The sequence below is a fragment of the Anarrhichthys ocellatus genome, unplaced genomic scaffold (assembly GCF_004355925.1).
Source record: "Anarrhichthys ocellatus isolate YVR2014 unplaced genomic scaffold, GSC_Weel_1.0 scaffold55, whole genome shotgun sequence".
NCBI lineage: Eukaryota > Metazoa > Chordata > Actinopteri > Perciformes > Anarhichadidae > Anarrhichthys > Anarrhichthys ocellatus.
In genome coordinates, this window is record NW_022280085.1 from 1,852,857 (window position 1) to 1,872,223 (window position 19,367).

General features: G+C 40.8%; 1 long non-coding RNA gene across 1 annotated transcript in view; it reads right to left on the minus strand.

The window, feature by feature from the left end:
• Nucleotides 1–19,367, minus strand: part of LOC116396450 (uncharacterized) — an 81,859-nt gene that overhangs the window by 40,258 nt on the left and 22,234 nt on the right. The window lies entirely within an intron of this gene.

Here is a 19,367-nt window from a genome sequence, read left to right on the forward strand (position 1 = left end):
GCAGATTAAAGTAAATGGGGACGATATTGTTGATTGTCATAGTGTTCAACCAATCAGATCTTTAGTTTGACATGTTGGGCGTATTCTTTGACTATCAGAGCCTGCGCGCTGGTCTATAATGACGTCAGCATTACATGCCGCTCAGTGTCCATGGGTACATCCCAAGTCTCTTAATTGTCATTTCCTCGCTCCTCGATTGAACCGGAAGTTGTTTCTGCGCCGCCATATTGACGGCCGTCCCAAAGCTCTAAAGTAGCTCGGAGGAGCGAGGATCAAGGATGGAGGAGGGACCGAGGAGGAGCCATGACCGAGGACCCACGAGAACAGACTTCCAGGAAGTCTTTTAACGGCCGACACGCCCCCTTATTGTTCATCAGTCATGTGATTGGACACTGCAGCCGATCGGACAGGCTGACTTGAGTTTCATACCAGAGTGAAGACGGATCACAGAATAAACTCAAGCTTTATATTTGATTAGGTTTCTGATTCACCATCTGGTTTAAATAAATGTTCATTGTAGACTGAACAACAAAAGGACCACAAACAACTTTCTTCATTTGTTAGAAAGATTTGTGTTTTCATGATCTGATATTTCCCTCAATAACTTTTATATGAATACAATTAAAGTCAGAGACAGCTGGAGAGACAAAAGACTTTTTACATCATTCCTGAGTGTTTGATGAGTTTTATCATTTAAGAGAAACAATAATCATATTCTGGGTTATTTAATAATGACGCCACGGTCACAATTTCAAAACGTACAGAGACAAATAATTCATAAACAAGACGATCGCATTCCGCCGGTAGAAATGGATCCTGTGCTTATAAACAGAACACAGGACAGTTTGTTAACAGACTACAGAGAGAAACACCTCTACAGTGGTGATTACTGTGTGTCTTTATTAGTTATTCGTCTTATTAGTTACTAGTATTAAGTACAGTGATCATGTGAACAGACCAAACGTATCAAAAGTCTCTCCAGCTGTTAAAGCCGACTGACAGCTGATCCAGCTGTGATCAGCTGATCCTCCATCATCAGAAACAGACGTTGCTTCACGTGACGCAACTGAGGAAAGGACGTCTCATGTCTCTTAAAACATATTTCCTCGTTCCTTTCTCCTCGCATGGTTTCCTCCATGCATCCCTGGTGGGAGGGACTAAGACGCAAGGAAAGGACGCAAGTGAGGGAAACGGGGATGCAATTAAGAGACTTGGGATGTACCCCTTGTGTAGCTTTGCCACGAGGGGCAGAGTGTGCTGTGATTGGTCAGTGGGCGAGCACGTGACTATTGTGAAACGAAACTTAACAGCCAGCAGAGGCTGTCGGGTAGTGAATCACATCACGTGATGCAGCTCAGCCAATCAAATATGGGCATTCTGACTGAGTGAGATGCACCATGACAGAGGACACAGACGAGGAAAGAGATTGCAGAGCACCGTTCAAGTTGTGAAAGTAAAATGCTATGATAATCTCTTTGGGTCGCGGTTTGTCATTCAGGAATGATGGCGGATCCCACAGCCAGACCAGCTGAGAACATTATATTTTCCTGAATTTAGGCTTTTGCATTTTCTAAATGCTCTAGCATTATTCAAACGATTCGTACCGAACGGTTTAATACGAAGACGTACATAGTTACAGCCTTAAAAATGAATAGCTGCGGCGCCATAATGTGGTTATAAGGTGGTATTTCAGCTGCAGGACAGCAGTGAAGTCCCAGGTATAAAATGTACGGCCCACCACTGGTTTTGGGGCTCAGTTTTGGTCACTTTAGGACTCGACAAGTTCTCCAGACTTAACAACAAAGCAGTTCTACATTGCCTTCCAAAGTGACCCACATCCAGCGTCGGAAATACACAAGGGCAAAGGGCAAAACTGTCCCTAAGAAATATAATTTTGCCCCTGATATCACTAGGAGAGGGGCAAAAAATGCCCCCATAATTCCCTCTAATAATAACGATAATTTAATGAACTTGTCAAAAACATCGTAGCCTATATGACCCGGTCCAGTTGCCATAGAATGTTTTTGATTTTCGCCTTGACTGATGTTGCGTGTGCGTGAAGAACCGAACTTTCTAAACAAATAAATAAATGGAGCGCTTCTTCATCAGACCTGTGACTGCGGTCAACTCAGCAGACACTTAAATGCTAGTGCACCTATATGCTGAAATTCACGGTAAACGCATTCAAACGGCACAGATCGGGAGCGAGCGAAGGACTTTGAAAGTTAGTGGAAAGATTAACGTGAGACAACATCCGGTTTCTTCAGACGAACATCCGGTTTTCAGAATAAGATGCCAACAAAGTATACATATTGCATAATGGAAATTAGATTAAATGAATTATATTCACATTAAGTATAAAACATGCTCCTTGCATCTCGTGAGTTAAAGGGAAAATACACCTAAATTGTGTGTAAAGTGTCTTTATTCTTTGATTTGAGGGTTGCTAATGAATAATACCTGACTGACAGTCAATTAAGATATTTTACTAATCAAAAACTCTGAACTGAATTTGTACCTTCAAATGGCACATTTTTGAAATTTTTAAGGTGCTATAAAAATGTTTTTCTCAAAAATTCCACACAATGACTAATGCAGATGTTCAGGACAAAAATGGGTAATATCACAATATTTGAGGTGCTACAAACATTTTTCTCAATAATTCCATACAATGACTGATGTATATGTAATCAAGGCATCGTTGACTTAATAATTGTTAATAGTTGTTTAAAAAATGTAATAACAATAAATAACCACAAAGAAATAAGAATAAAATTGAATATGATTGTCTGATTTATGTTTTCTGTTTGTTTTTTGTTCAAAAAACTAAGAAAACACTTTGAACCTGTAGAATACTACCCAATAGTCTTATTATTGCCATTTGATGACAATTGCTCATATACTGTAAGCCTAAATAAGTATATTTATTATTTTGAACAAAGGTTAAATGTTATTTTATAAGTTTCAAAAAGTGCCCCCAATTCTTTTTTAAATGCCGCTGGATTTCATTCAGTGGGGGCAAAAATTGCCCCCTAAAAAATATGTAAATTTCCTACCATGCCCACATCACCAATTTCTCTGATCTGGTGCCTCTATCGGCACTTTCTTTCCAGTGACTTCCTGAATGTAAGATGAAGTCCATCAATTGCGCAGTTATGATGCTTTCAAATCACAATTGTCACGATACCAAAATTATGACTTTGGTATGAAACCCTGTCGAAATATCTCGGTACTGAAAATAAAAACATCAGGAAAAGTAATGGAATAATAGATGATGGAACAACTTTAAATTATTTCTTTATTAATTAAAAATGTTAAATTGTATTTCTTAAAAAATGAACGAGGTGTGCAGTAATCCGACGTCTCCTTTACTTTAGTTCATGTGATTAGAGCTGTGTTGTTATTTTCCTTGTTTCTTTTAATGGAGTTCTGCTGATGCAGAGACACCAGCTCAGTGCAGGATCTTTAATCTTCTTTTCAGCTTAATTTGGTGACTCCATCCTTCTGGTGAATCTTGGGACCCGAAGTCTAGTTCTTGACCGGATGCAAAGTTCAAACCGATCCTCACGCAGTCCTCTAAAAGACAGCGCTGCGCACACACACACACTGCCCTCCGGGAAATAACCTACGGCTCTTATTAAAACATGATCATTCTAAAATGTACCTGTAGTAATAAAATGGGGTGTCAAAACCTTTTTAATGGCACTGTATTGCGATACCTTTCTAGTATCCTGAGTTTAGCATGTTTGCATGCCAACATTTGGCTAATCAGCACCAAACTGTATTTGGTTGTAAATCAAAGTATCGGACAAATTGAAATTTCGAGCTGATGATTGAGGAGTGAGCTACTTGAGTGTTGAGGAATCAAAGCACAATTAATCCTTTGGGGACCATAAATATCACAACCAAATTTCTCAGCAACCTTTCTAATATTTGTCAAGATATTTCGATGAAAAGCCAATGTGGCAAACTCATGGGTGGCGCTAAAGGGAAGGTCATTCGAATGTACCTTGAATATCTGTCGCAGATATTTCCCTCTGAACCAAAATGTGGTATAAGTCAGGGGGATCCCCAACGACAGTAGGACTAATCGTCTGGGTGCCAAGACTGTCTGTACAAAATGGCACGGCATTGCAATCAGTAGTTGAAGTGGTGGACCTGCCACTAGCACAGATAACAATTATTTACCGAGTGTTTTTCTGATCTGCCACTACAGCGGTTGATATTAGCTCAGGTTCCGGCACAAAAACCACTCGGTAAAGGTTAGGGAAAGATCATGGTCACGGTTAATTGAAACCAATCTTAACTGTCTGGAGCAAATGGGAAATGAGGAGCATTCTCCCGTGTAAAAGTCACAGTTTAATGACCCAATTATCCACACTGACCATCTCTCTAAGAGGCTCTGCAGCGCTGTAATGATGCTGCGCCTTGTTCTTCTGCCGTCCCTTCGGAGAGATAATATTCAGAAGCTGCACTACCAGCAGAAGTCCTTGTCAAATAAATGGAAGTGTTGGTTCCTTGAGGAATATTATCTAGTTTCCACTTGGACCATTTGAGAGACCAGTATGAAGCCGCTGCAGAGAGAGTCAACACCTCCGAGCCTGAAACCGTGGTGCGCTGTTGGGTTGCCCTGTCTGCAATGCGAACACGCTGCTATACCCAGGTTAAGCATTCAGGTTAAGGTTCAAGCATCTTGAGGCCTAGCTCCCGAGTGAGGGTTAGATGAAGTGCGAAGGCAGGAGACCCTCGGGGCAGACCCAGAACAACCCGGAGGGGAGTACATATCCCATCTGACCAGGGGATACCTCAGGTCCCCCCAGCGGGATATGGAGGATGCAGCTAGGGAAAAGGACATCTGGGCTACTTTGCCAAGATTGTAAGTTTCGCCTCTTGTCCGAAAGGCTTCATCAGTCCCAATAGACTGGCGGGGAATCCCAGGCATTTAAAGCCCGTCCATTTTACAAACATCTTTGTCAGATCCTTACAGAGGTTGAATGCCCACCAGTCAACCAGAACCGAAGAAGCCTTTTGGACGAGAGTCTTCAATAACTTAAGGCAAGTCCAGTTGCCCTTGACTTAGCCCATCTGGCACGGGACCCAGATAAGAGACATGAAATAAACAGATGGAAGCTTTAAAAAAAAAAAAACCTGCTTTAAAAGCAACACAGTGCAGAGGCATGACGCAATGCATAATGCAAGAGATGGGACAGAGGGCGAGCAGAGAATTTTAACATGGGTGCTCCTTTCTCATACTCGGATTCATGATGGGGCTGGGCGTTGATCTTAATGGGATACAGCGGTGGGGTACATCAGGAGTGGTAAAGCACGTACTGTGTGTGTCAGGATAAATAATCATGGCTAAGAACATCTGTCAAGCTGTGATGGCTCTTGGTTGCATTTACATGCATACTAATGTTGGATTTCTCCTATGTTGTCAAAAAAAAAAAAAAAAACACAAGAAAAGTGATTCACAAAGCAACAGTGAGCAGTGATGTGGTGTCCCTGCACGCCACAATGGCTCTGTAGGGGCAATGGAGGCGAATGCTCTAATGCATTGAGTTCATTCTGCAACAACAAAAGCTACGGTTCTTGCTCAGTATGCAAATCGGCTACTGGATGGGAAAATCTATTGTTGGCAACCCACATTTGAATGCACAAAATATACAGACACATACACACACACACTCACACACCCTGTTAATCTTCCTCCATCTGTGCAAGCTGCTCTTGGGTTGGGTCTGTCACCCACGCAACACACACACACACACACACACACACACACACACACACACACACACACACACACACACACACACACACACACACACACCTCTCTTTGTACTCGTCATATAGACAAACAGGTATGTTCATCCTCAAGACACACAAATGGAGGCAACCAACAGAATCAAGGTCCGTCCTCTATTTCTAGAACATTTCTTTAGACTCGCAGTCAACCTATTTATTTGAATACCTTCTATTTGCCCGGGTGAGCTTTAAGCCCTCTTAACTGCATGAGCACCACTCGTCCATACATTAACAGTAAATAGGACAGGCAGGGGCATAAAAACACCTACACTCACACACAACTCATATATTCAATTTAAGCAAGGTGCACTTGAACCCACCTGGGGCGGGTTTAAAAACTTTAGAATTGGGGGTCCAGACTGGTTATCTTTGTCTTCATTGTTTTTGTGTCTCTTTGTGGTCATTTTGTTTCTCTTTGTGGTAATTTTGTATCTCTTTGTGGTCATTTTGTATCTCTTTGTGGTCATTTTGTATCTCTTTGTGGTCATTTTGTATCTCCTTGTGGTCATTTTGTGTCTCTTTGGTCATTTTGTATCTCTTTGTGGTCATTTTGTATCTCTTTGTGGTCATTTTGTGTGTCTTTGTGGTCATGTTGTTTCCCTTTGTGGTCATTTTGTGGTCATTTTGTATCTCTTTGTGGTCATTTTGTGTCTCTTTGTGGTCATTTTGTTTCCCTTTGTGGTCATTTTGTGGTCATTTTGTTTCCCTTTGTGGTCATTTTGTATCTCTTTGTGGTCATTTTGTTTCCCTTTGTGGTCATTTTGTTTCCCTTTGTGGTCATTTTGTATCCCTTTGTGGTCATTTTGTATCTCTTTGTGGTCATTTTGTGTCTCTTTGTGGTCATTTTGTGTCCCTTTGTTGTCATTTTATTACAAACGAAAAAAGCAATGTTAACTGAGTCACTTCATGCAGAGGTTCTGGTCCAGCGGCCACTGGGCCTGTACACCATATACGTGTTCAGTAATTCATCTACGATACTAAAAGGCCAACTACTTACCATCTGACTTTGGTTGGAAGGGCACCATTGGAGGGCCAATCAAATTCCAAGGGGGGGCCTTGCCACCAATGAGTCACCTTGGTAACTAAAGTGTGATAAGTCGAGGTTCGCACATCTACACACACCTGTCCGCTTTCTCCTCCTTTCACTTCTAATTTGTGGGAAAAAACAAACAAACTACTGAAGGAACGACAGCACCTCCAGGACACCACTTCTAAACAAATGAGAGTTCGGGAGAGGGACTAATTAACCGGCAGCAGGGAACGCCATATGAAAGACACACCAAGATTAATCTCATGAAGGAAGATGGAAGGAGAGAGAGCGGGGATCGTTATGTACAATATGTATCATTCTGTAAGCAGGAGGAATAAGAGACTTCCTTTCTCCACCAGCTACAGTGACAGGCTGCTTTCATACAGAATATAGTGCGAGTGCCAGAATGCAAAAGAGCCCCGTTTGGCTGCCAAATTGGCTGTGTGGAACGTGGAAAAAAAAGGCCATCCGTCGCCAAAACTACTGACCATTTGGCTGTTGGAAAGTGAGAAAAAGAAATGGATTGGATGGAAAACAGAACTAGGAAGGGGGGGGGGGGGGGAGCCGGTGGATGAGTGGCTAGAGATGTGCAATATTTGCGATTTCATTTCTCTTGATTTAAGACATTCAAGGATAAGGCTGACAGTGTTTTTTCTTTTTTTTTCTTTATATTTTCTAAATAACAAGTATTGTCTGTGTATCCAAAGCCTTTTGTGCTGAGTAGTATCCCTTTAGTCTGTGCCATAGAGCTCCGTTGTCCAAAAAACTATAAAAAAAAATAATCAATGAGGCACACCTCTGCACTGGTGAACATGGGAATTAGGCAATAAAAATTAAATCCTATATCACAGCTAATGCTATTCCATATCATCGTACAGCCATTCATAGTGGTGCGCTACATGTTTTAGAGGCAATAGGAACAAATGAGAAATTGTTAGTTGTTAAAATAACCAGGCAAGTCTATATAAACTATATATCTGTGACATTTCTAAAGTAGGAACGAGTGCCACAAACAGCATAGGGAACGCGTTGTTTGTCCTTATTTCTCTTTTGTCTGCAGTTACAATACCGTCTCCCTTCTGACTACGGCATCCAACAGTGCTCCGCAAACACACTAATCGTCTCAACGTCAGAAATATATTCGGGGGGGGGGGGCGAAGGGCAAAACTGCCCTCCGAATTCAAGGTACGGTATGTGCCCCATGAGACAAAAAAGAAAAAGTGTCATTGTGTATGTAATACCTCCAAACTTAAAATTTTATTTTCTGAAAGTACCACTCCAAATTTATACCTTTTACTTATTTTACTGTCACAGCATTTTAAAGTTTTCAGCATTTCTCCACTTTCTCACTGCGTAATTAAGAATTTTTTTGGACTCGTCAAATTGGGCGTTTACGGGCTGGTTTGCCAGAGAGTGGGCTGATGACCCGTTCTGTATCTCACACCGACCTTTGACCTGAAGACTTTTGAAGAGATGAGGCAGGAAACCAAAAAATGTGAAGAAATCCTCCAGGCATCAATAACCTTGTTGTTTTCATTGTCTCTGTGGCTGCTGACACGTATTTTACTAGTAAAGAGACTGGCACCCTGACCTGGAACAGCATGCGTGTGTGTGTGTGTGTGTGTGTGTACTGGGCACAGTGTCTTGCTTGAGGCTCTGTCTCAATATTGGCAGGAGGTAGTGATGAGGTCTTACGGTGCTCGTATCTAGGGCTTTTTTTCACCATGTATCTATTTTCCTACGATTTTAGACGTGCATGGCATTTGGAGCCTAGAAAATACCCACCAGCCCGCCCACACACACTCCGCAGAAGCAACTGTGGGAACGCAGCCAAGTGTGTGTGAGACCTTCTTCCTGAGCAGTGCAACAATACTCTAAATCAATTATACCAAACTGAACCAGGATTACAGCCTCCTCCGACCAGTGAAGTAGCAGTTTGCATCCACGTCCGTCCGAAATGTCGTCACTTCATCATTTCATCTGTTAGACATTTGTGTGTAATTATGGCTGAGCATTATATCGATATCTTGATTATATGAGACTAGATACCGTCTCAGATTTTGTGTATTGCAATATTAGTGTTGTATTTTCCTGGTTTTAAAGGCTGCATTACAGTAAAGTGATGTCCTTTTCTTACCGTTACTGATGATTATTTACCAAAACTCTCACTGTGTAAATACAGTGTCACTGATAGTCAACCCTACGATGTGTCGCTATTTGGCCGATAATATCGTGATATTTGACTTTCTCCACATTACCCCACCCTTTGTTAAAAACTCCTACTTAGCAAATACATTTTTGAGTTGAGGCCAAAATCATCTTTTGTGTGGTCGCACAAAATCTAGTCAGTTCATCCTTGAATCCATGTGGACGTTTTTACCGAATACTGAATTTTGAGGAAATTCCCTCGAGGCATTCTTGAGCGTTCATGAGAATGAGACGGACGGGCAACGCAGAAACATAACGCCTCTGACCACTTCTGTCGTCGGCGTGGAGGCATAATAAAAAACGTTTTGTCAGTTGCCGTTTGCTTGGCGCTCGCTGTTCAAAGGAGCGTCACACAGCAGGCTGAATACCCGATCTGTCGGGGGGGGGGGGGGGGGCAAGCCAAAGAGAGCGCGGGAAAGGGGTGAAGGGGGGAAACAAGGGGGGGGGGGGGGGCGCGTGTAAGTAACACACAAAAAAAAAAAAAAAAAAACTGGAATGAAATTGAAGAAACTTGTTGAAATTGTAGACATTCCCCTCATGATTAGATACATTTTCTCATGTGCTGAATTCAGGAACATTAACAGAAAAAATTATACGGAATTTAGGAAAATAAAAATTTGGGGCCCAGCTTTTACTACGACGAGAAACGCTTCAAAAAGCAGAAAAAGATAAGAGCACTTATCTGTGAAATTAATTGAAAATGGCTTTCACTGCTTTGAAGCTCCAATTGCATGTGTCCTTTTTTAAATTTGGTAAGTAACTGGGCTGTAAAATTAGGATCACATGCTTGTTAGTCAGTGTGCGGCACTGCAGAGTGATGTGGAGACAGAGCCGTCTACTCACTACCCTGTACATATGAAACTATAGGGGGAAACAAGGAGGCCGGGCACGCGACCCTGTATTAACAATACAGCGCCTCTTAAAGTCGGATAACATCCCCGGCTCTCCTCCCGTGTCGGGTGTGGTGCTCCTGATGTGGAGTGTGATGGATGTTTCCCTGACAGCGTTCAACACTCACTGGAGCGTTCCCACATGCGATAGCCGGCCCGCAAACGTATCTCTCCCCCTCTTTATCTGAAGGGTATCACAGAAAACGCACTAAAATCGGAGAGAATACCGGGCTGGATCAAATGCTCCCTGTAATTCTGTTTCACTGATATCTCAAGAGACAGATACGACAATCTCACCGCTGAGCTACAAGAGAAAGAGGAACTGTAATAATATACGATAGACATCAGAAGAAGACCATGCAGTGAGTTTAACAATGCTGAAATATCAAGCGTGGCTCAAAATGACAAGTGTGCCTTGGAGGCGTCGCGCTGCTTCGCTGGTGTGAGAGCACAAACGGAGTGCTTTCATGCTCGCAAAGGAATAAGTATTCAGATTAGCAAATGTCATTCGGATGGAAAGATTTACGACAGCAAAGAAAGGAAGCTAACGCTCGATTTAACTGGTCCATAAACTATTATTGTTATTCCCTAAGAATACCCTTCGCAACTTTCCTGCAAAGAGCTGTGTGATTTGGCACTGATCATCTGTAGAATAACAGACGGCGTTCAAGTGGTAGAATTCCGGACGGACGGTCCGGAAATATTGCTGTTGCCGGCGGGCAGACATAAAAAGTCAGAGAAATAACATCTTAAGTGATTTTTTATTTTTTATTTCAACTGTCTTTAGGCCACTGCAAAGTCAATAACTCCTGTGATAAAATGTAATAAACCATATCATATGGTTTATACAGGGCTTGAATTGATGAGATGAGTGAACTCGGAAAATGGCTTTTTTTTAAAAAACGCAACACTTTCCAAAAAAAGCCTTTCCAAACCAGCATAATGAACCTGCAGTCTAAAGAGCCCAACATCCTGGATAGAAAATAAACGGAGCCCAAATTAAGTGGCCCATTAAGGCTGGCTGTAAATATCGAGCGAGTGAAATGACGGCTTCTTCATGCAGTCGTCTTCAAACGTCCTCCCCTTTCTCCGCTCCTCATTAAAACGGAGTGAACACATCTGGATCTTTTTGATCATCTTTTCCAGTGAGAACCGCAGCCGAGACGCACCTGCGGCTCGAGCACAGCAAAGTATCTCCACACACACACACACACACACACACACACACACACACACACGAGCCAAATCACTTGGCAGACAGGACTATATTTGAATTGCTTTTTTCCTTTTGTAAAATGTCGCTGATTGCTGTCTAGAATAGGTCTAAGATGAAAGGAGTGTGTGGTGGGGCGGGGGGTTACCGCTGTCTTAAAAGTGTTTAAAAATGGCTGCCACACGCAGTCACATCCTTACAGTCGGATAGTAGATCGTAAAGGGGGGGGGGGGGGGGGGCGTCCTTTGAAACGGTTTTTCCCTCATGTCAGGCTGGCTGAGCACTGCGGTCAAGTCAGCAGACACTTCAATTGTAGTGCACCTATACGCTGAAACGTCCGGTAAACGCAACTAAAACGGCACAGGACGGGAGCGAGCGAAGGATTTTGCAAAGTTAGCGGAAAGATTAACGTGAAAACTTCCGGTTTCTACAGACGAACATCCGGTTTTCAGAATAAGATGCCAACAAAGTATACATATTGCATAATGAAATGAGATTAAATGAATTATATTCCAATAACTATAAAAAATGATACCATCATCTTGTGAGTTAAAGGGAAAATACACCTAAATTGTGCGTAAAGTGTATTTATTCTTTGATTTGAGGGTTGCTGGAAATTAATAATACCTGACTGACAGTCAATTAAGATGTTTTACGAAGCAAAAACTCTGAACTGAATGTATATCTTCAAATGGCAAATTTCTGAAATTTTTAAGGTGCTATGAAAATGTTTTTCTCAATAATTCCCCACAATGACTAATGCATATATGTTCAGCACAAAAAAATGCTAATATCACAATATTTGAGCTGCTACAAAAATATTTTTCTCAATAATTCCAGACAATGACTGATGTATATGTAATCAAGGCATCGTTGACTCTACCCATAGAGAAAATAAGACATTTTGACTGTACCAATTAAGAGATATTTCAAAGTAAAACTCATACATTTGAATTGAGAAAATATCTAATAAATGGATATTTGAAGTGTGATAAAATGTATTTTCTCAATAAGTCCAGACAATGACTGATATACATGTGTTGAGGACATCGTTAACTCCACCCACACTGAAAATTAGACATTTTTACTGTACCAATTAAGAGATATTTCAAATTAAAACTGATACATTTGTACCAAGAAACGGGTACATTTCTGAATATTTGAGGTGCTATAAAAACTATTTTCTCAATAATTTCACACAATGACTCATGCATATAAGTTGAGGAAATCTCTGACCACACATATACAGAAAATGAAAAATCTTTACTGTGGTAATGAAGAGATTTTTTTAAAGTAAATGTCCATTAAATTAATGGACAAATTAATTTGTTCCAAGAAATATCCAATAACTGAATATTTGAGGTGCTATAAAAAGAGTTTTCTTTATAATTCCAGACAATGACTAGTGCATATGTGTTCATGACATCTCTAACTATACTAATAATCAAATATTTTTACTTTCCCAATTAAGAGATTTTCCAAAATATAAGTCCTTCTTTTGAACGTTCAAAAAGTTAATTTCATAATATTTAAGGTGCTATAAAAAGGATTTTCTTAATAATTCCAGATAATGACTGATGCATATCTGTTCAAGACATCTTGGACTCCATCCATACTGAAAATTAAACAATTTTACTGTACCAATTAAGAGATATTTAAAAGTAAATGTCATACATTTGTACCGAGGAACAGGTAATTTCTGAATATTTGAAGTGTTATAAAAAGTATTCCCTCAACAATTCCAAACAATGATTGATGTATACAGGTGCATCTCAATGAATTAGAATATCATCGAAAGTGTGATATATTTCGAGTGTTTATTTCTTTTAATTTTGATGGTTAGGCTATGGCTTACAGCTAATAAAAACCCAAAATTCCGTATCTCAGAAAATTAGATATTACATAAGACCGATTTAAAAAAAGGATTTTTAATACAGAAATGTTGGCCTACTGAAAAGTATGTCCATGTACAGTATACACTCAACACTTGGTCGAGGCTCCTTTTACATGAATTACTGCATCAATGCGGCATGGCACGGAGGCGATGAGACTGTGGCACTGCTGAGGTGTTATGGAAGCCCAGGTTGCTTTGATAGGGGCCTTCAGCTCGTCTGCATTGTTGGGTCTGATGTCTCTCATCTTCCTCTTGACAACACCCCATAGACTCACTCTGGGGTTTAGGACAGGCGAGTTTGCTGGCCAATCAAGCACAGCGATACCGTGGTCATTAAACCAGGTATTGGTACATTTGGCAGTGTGGGCAGGTGCCATGTCCTGCTGGAAAATGAAATCAGCATCTCCATAAAGCTTGTCAGCAGAGGGAAGCATGAAGTGCTCTAAAATTTCCTGGTAGAAGGCTGCACTGACTTTGGACTTGATAAAACACAGTGGACCAACACCAGCAGATGACATGGCTCCCCAAATCATCACTGACTGTGGAAACTTCAAACTGGACCTCAAGACACTTGGATTGTGTGCCTCTCCACTCTGCCTCCAGACTCTGGACCTTGATTTCCAAATTAAATGCAAAATTGACTTTCATCTGAAAAGAGGACTTTGGACCACTGAGCAACAGTCCAGTCCTTTTTCTCCTTAGTCCAGGTAACTTAGCTCAGGCAACTTAGCCCAGGTAAGACACTTCTTACGTCTCTGGTTCAGGAGTAGCTTGACACAAGGAATGCGACAGTTGTAGCCCATGTCCTGGATAGGTCTGTGTGTGGTGGCTCTTGAACACCGACTCCAGCCGCAGTTCACTCCTTGTGATTCTCAACCAAATTCTTGAATGACCTAAACCCCAGAGAGAATCTATGGGGTGTTGTCAAGAGGAAGATGAGAGACATCAGACCCAACAATGCAGATGAGCTGAAGGCCCCTATCAAAGCAACCTGGGCTTCCATAACACCTCAGCAGGGCCACAGTCTCATCGCCTCCGTGCCATGCCGCATTGATGCAGTAATTCATGCAAAAGGTGCCCCGACCAAGTATTGAGTGCATACTTTAAACTGTACATAGACATACTTTTCAGTAGGCCAACATTTCTGTATTAAAAAAACCTTTTTTAAATTGGTCTTATGTAATATTCAAATTTTCTGAGATACAGAATTTGGGGTTTTTATTAGGTGTAAGCCATAATCATCAACATTAAATTAAATAAACACTCGAAATATATCACCTTGTGTGTAATGAATCTATATCATATATGAGTTTTACTTTTTGAATTGAATTACTGAAATAAATTAACTTTTCGATGATATTCTAATTCATTGAGATGCACCTGTATACATTAACCATTGTTTGGAATTATTGAGGAAACACTTCAAATATTCAGTTATTGGATATTTCTTGGAACAAATGTAGGACATTTACTTTAAAAAATCTCTTAATTACCACAGTAAAAATGTTTAATTTTCTGTGTATGTGTAGTCAGAGATTTCCTCAACTTATATGCATGAGTCATTGTTTGGAATTATTGAGAAAATAGATTTTATAGCACCTCAAATATTCAGAAATGTACCCGTTTCTGGGTACAAATGTATGAGATTTAATTTGAAATATCTCTTAATTGGGACAGTAAAAATGTCTAATTTTCAGTGTGGGTGGAGTCAATGACGTCCTCAACACATACATGTCAGTCATTGTCTGGACTTATTGAGAAAATACTTTTTATTACACCAAATATTCATTTATTAGATATTTTCTCAATTCAAATGTATGAGCTTTAATTTGAAATATCTCTTAATTGGGACAGTAAAAATGTCTTATTTTCAGTGTGGGTGGAGTCAACGACGTCCCCAACACATACATGTCAGTCATTGTCTGGAATTATTGAGAAAAATATTTTTGTAGCACCTTAAATATTGTGATATTAACCATTTTTGTCCTGAACATATATGCATTAGTCATTGTGTGGAATTATTGAGAAAAACATTTTTATAGCACCTTAAACATTTAAAAAATGTGCCATTTGAAGATACAAATTCAGTTCAGAGTTTTTGCTTTGTAAAATATCTTAATTGACCGTCAGTCAGGTATTATTAACTTCCAGCAACCCTCAAATCAAAGAATAAAGACACTTTACGCACAATTTAGGTGTATTTTCCCTTTAACTCAGGAGATGCAGGTAGCATGTTTTATACTTAATGTGAATATAATTCATTTAATCTAATTTCATTATGCAATATGTATACTTTGTTGGCATCTTATTCTGAAAACCGGATGTTCGTCTGTAGAAAACCGGAAGTTGTCTCACGTTAATCTTTTCGCTAACTTTGCAAAATTCTTCGCTCGCTCTCGATCTGTGCCGTTTGGTTGCGTTTACCGTAAGTTTCAGCGTATAGGTGCACTACAATTGAAGTGTCTGCTGAGTTGACCACGGAGATCTGAGTGTCTGCTGACTTGACCGCAGTGGCTGAGCGTGGAGTCCGTCCCCCACTGTGAGGCCTGCCGCTCCTTAAGACCCACTCGGTCCACGGCGCTGTGGACTCCGGACACACGCCGGGTTGGGTAAATAAGAGCAGCAGGAAAGTCGGGCCAGTGCAAAAACCGAGACGGGAGCGGTATGAGTGGACTGAAGTGAGGCCGCTGAGTCAGCGCAGAAAGCCGATCTGCGGGGCCGCAAACAGAGGGGGCGTGTCCGATTATCAGTCAGGGGGCGAGGAGTTCAAGCTGAATCTTGGCGCAAAATGAGACTGTTGATGAGAGCGGGTCTACCATTCTACTAATTTCGGATCTTCAGTGTGACTTTCCAGCAGTGAGTGGGAGGGCTGTGCGTGTGCTGTTTGCTTTGGAACACATTATGCAGCTTAATTAGGAGGAAAAAAAACAATCTAAACATTTATAATTCAGTGTGGCTTTGTAGCACAAGCGCCAAAGCACACTGACTGTAATCCTGCGGGCTTAATAATAATAATAATAATAACTAGAAAATTCCTAAAGAAATTTTGACAGTGTGGCTTCTACTGCCCGAAGAAATCGCAATATATACACACGCCAATGTTACCGGTAGTGTCATTCAGGTTCAATTGAGATAGATAGAGGGGAAAATCCTCTAAAAATATCTAAAACCTGAACGACTGTAAGATAGAGAGAGAGAGAGAGAGAGAGAGAGAGAGACAGACAGAAAGATAGACAGAGAGGAGAGAGAGGGTTTCGGCGTGAAGAGAGCTAAAAAAAACACTTAACTTTGGGCCCATATTGACTAGCCATACATTAACGTAGAAACATGATTCAAAGTTTAAAACGTAGACAAAACGCTGCAATTTATTGAGCCAAAGGGACATTTTGATAGCTAGCACAGTTTTCATGAAGTCACAGATTAAGTTTCAGGAAAATTTTGGGTCCGTTTCAGATTTTATAATGGGTGTGTATTGGACGGCTCGTTAAGAGCTAGAGTGAGAGCATAACTGTTAGAGTGGAGCAGAGCAGGAAAATATTCTGTGATTTTTCCAAACAAATTGCTCCAGCTCCCACAATTTTTACTCTTAAAACACCATTTTGGCCAAAAAGCTTCGAAATGTTGTGCTGGTCGCAGTAAAGTGTCTATGGAATCCAACGGACTTACACATTTGGCTCAAAGAGCCGCAGAGCGACATGAACTCCAACCAACTGCTCCATGTTAAATCTCACCACTAATTTCTCAAAGAAAGTAGACGGTACCAGTTTTGTCTATTGCTCTGGAGCTCACAATTTTAACACCACAAACATAAAAAACACATCAGCGCGTTTGCCAGAGTCTTATCTTTCTCACGGTACCCATATTTTGGCAGTCAGACTCCTGCTAATTTGTTAAAAAGAGGCACGGGTTTTGTTCAAAATCACTGGTCTGTCTGTCTGTCTGTCTGTCTCTCTCTCTCTCAAAATAAAAGCCCCACAACTACAAGATTCAATCCAAGAGTATGAATCTAAAATGCAGAAAAGAGAGTAGTGCAATCTCAATTGAACCTGAATGACACTACCGGTAACGTTGGCGTGTGTATATATTGCGATTTTTTTCGGGCAGTAGAAGCCACACTGTCAAAATTTCTTTAGGAATTTTCTAGTTAATTCATTTGTTATCAAGCTCTACTGATTCCACAAGTTTCTGACTAGTTTTGTGAATCAGGCACCTCCACCAAACAGGCAATTATGTAGAAATGTAATATCGAGAGAGAGAGAGAGAGAGAGAGAGAGAGAAAAAGTAAAGCAGTACAATTATCTTGGCTTCTAATAACGGTTCTAAATGTTTTCAATTTATTCAACGTTGCAACTGGAAAATAATGAAATGAAACCCTCAAAGCAGCATTGATTTATATATATTTCTTTTGCCACATGGGAGCATCACCACACAAACTGAAAACATGGACTAATTATCGCAAATTGAAAAATTGTCACGGCTACCAAGTATCCACGACTGCTTGTTCTCTCCTCACTCGAGTTTCAAAGATGGAAAAACGAATCCCATCCTGTGACAGAGGAGATTCCCCAACTAGAACTGTGGATTAGATTCTTCAATCGGCTCGTGTATCTTCGATGTGAGAGAGAGAAACAAAAAGACGGTGTGCAAATGTTCAGGACTGGAAGGAGTGACAGAGTTCAGCGGGCGCCTGCTGCTTCCTGACGAGGACCGGTTTGACACCATTTACCGTCAGACACAACGGTTCAGGGACAAGAAACGCCTGCGGGGGCTCAGGAGAAAGAAAGCTGCACTCAGCAAAAACATCTAAATTCCACACGACCGGTTCATCACACAGAGGAAAGATGAGCGCTGAGAGACGGCTGGTCCTGTAAGGGTCTATAGAAAAAAGAAAATGTTTCTAACGCGATAATAATAATAATAATAATGATGGAATGAAGTTGTTAGCGTCGTAGAAATAAACAAGCAGACAGCAGAACGGACACCGAGTCAGCGAGACCTGAGCAACAGTGCACATAAAGATGATAGATGAGCGGAGAGTGAGGTGGAGATAGAAACAGTGTTTCCTGCTGTAGGAAGAATGACAGTGCAGCAAATTATACAATGAAACAGAGCACAGAGCATCAGGAGCTGATATCTAATTGATTCAAACTCAGTAACAGCTCATTAACAACTGTAGGCCTGTACTGCTGTGAGGAAGAAGTTTTAATGACTTGCTATTTAGAGAGTGAGAAGGCTTTAGGGTCTGGGAGTTTTTACAACCTGCCTACAGCTCTTAATCTGAAGTTAATTGGTTGCAACTGATCAATATTCCTCTGGTGATACGTAATGAGTGTTGCCATTAGTTAAGCCTTTTATGAGGAGGTGCATTATTAGAAAGTGGGACTGTTATACTAACACATGTAGCATAAACCATTAAACCATATTGTGAAAAACATATATATATCTTTTATATGAATAAAGAATAATCAAATTATGTATTTATTTGTATACAATAATACATTCTAAAATATATATATACATATATACACACACTCACACATTTATAATTTACCATCCCCTTGAATGATAATATGTTAATATACTGCCATTGAATTCCAACAACAAATCATTTTCCATTAAAATATGTACACATGCTGTTTTCAGTGTGTCATATTTTATTTGCATTGTGTTGGCCTTTTCCTTGTTAATTTAATGAAAAAATAAATAAATAAGATGTCTGTTGCAGCCAATTAGCTCAATGGTCCATCTGCACAATGTGACTTATAATTGGAAGGCCTTCATTGTGGAGCCTATCCAGTATGTGCTAATGCACACATGCATACGGACCACGTTAGCGGACTGAACCCTGGATGAGGAAGTAGAAGTGATTACTGATAAAGTAGCCTCGTGCAGCTTTTTAACCCCCCCCCCCCGATCATTTCATTCTCCAACGGTGACACGTCTCTGCTCGTGCTCTTTATCCTCGACCAGAGTCAATATTTACCGGCTGAAGTGACTGCAGACAGACAGCACTGATCCAGCACAGAGGGCCACGTGAGGACACACGCACATACAGGAGGCATGTATAGCGTGACGACAGCCGCAGGAGACTTACACACACACACACACACACACACACACACACACACACACACACACACACACACACACACACACACCAGCGCTGACGTATAGGAAAGTGCAAATAGAAATTTAGGACATTCGCTTGTGTCAAAACAACACGCACTGAAGCTGGTATTCACATCTGTGCACAGAGTGCTTGTGTGTGGGTGAGGGGCACGCTCAATGTATACTGTGCAGAATTCACAGACACACACACACACACAC